Source organism: Sinocyclocheilus anshuiensis, unplaced genomic scaffold (genome assembly GCF_001515605.1).
Source record: "Sinocyclocheilus anshuiensis isolate Anshui unplaced genomic scaffold, SAMN03320099.WGS_v1.1 scaffold1514, whole genome shotgun sequence".
NCBI classification, from domain to species: domain Eukaryota; kingdom Metazoa; phylum Chordata; class Actinopteri; order Cypriniformes; family Cyprinidae; genus Sinocyclocheilus; species Sinocyclocheilus anshuiensis.
The window spans coordinates 97,028-98,056 of NW_015546148.1; the positions used below are offsets into that span (position 1 = coordinate 97,028).

Here is a 1,029-nt window from a genome sequence, read left to right on the forward strand (position 1 = left end):
ACACACACACACACACACACACACAGGTAACTAGGTAACCAAGGTTATTAATTATTATTAACCACTAATTATGATATTAGGACTTTTATTCAAATCACATTGATTATTAAATTGACTAAAATGGTCAAGATTTTCATATTAATTACATGATTTTATTCTAATAGAACCATGCTTTAACTTCCCAATATGCTATGTTGTCATGATATTAGGATTTTAATTAATATTTAATCATAATTTAATTCAGATGATTCAATTTCTTAAAACAGTCAGTCATATATTTTTTAATTTTTGTATTTAAAATTTTATACTCTTATTTTAATTGTATCATTTTATATTTAAAAAAATCACATTTGTATTATTTTTAAGTTATTTTTTAAAATATATGCCTTATAAATTCCCAAAATGCATGATATTAGGACTTTTATTCAATTGTATTGATTATTAACTTTAATAAATTTGTCAGTCATATTATTACGTTGTTGTTTAATTTTTAATTTCATATTTTAATTATATGATTTTATTCTAAAAATCATCTTTTTCTTATTTTTTAATAATAATAATAATTATTATTATTATATATTTTTTATTTTTAATTACATGATTTTTACAAAATATTTAATTACATCATTTTATTCTTATAGAAACATGCATTATATTTTCCCCAAAATGCTATATTATTCAATTTATGGAAAAAAAAAAGTTTTGCATTTGGATGGTTTAATTATTTATTTATTTTGTTTTTTAATATTGTTGCTAAATAGACCCAAATGTACTTGTAATTATTTGTAACTACCTGTAAGACATTCTTTGGTTGATAGTTTCATAGCTGGACTTAAATATGTTGAGGTCAAGGTTGAGTAAAACATCTGGTCTTTCAAATAATGAAATGAATTCAAAATAAAACCCATGTGACACCACATGACCTGAAAGCTTATATTTTATTGTTCATTATTGTTTTGTCTGTATGAGGTATAAAACATTGATTTCAATGACACGGATTAAGTGAGACTGTATGTTGTGTGTGTGTGT

The 1,029-nt window shown here is 22.0% G+C and overlaps 1 protein-coding gene across 1 annotated transcript in view; it reads left to right on the forward strand.

The window, feature by feature from the left end:
• Window positions 1-1,029, forward strand: part of fhip1ab (FHF complex subunit HOOK interacting protein 1Ab) — a 20,836-nt gene that overhangs the window by 8,311 nt on the left and 11,496 nt on the right. The window lies entirely within an intron of this gene.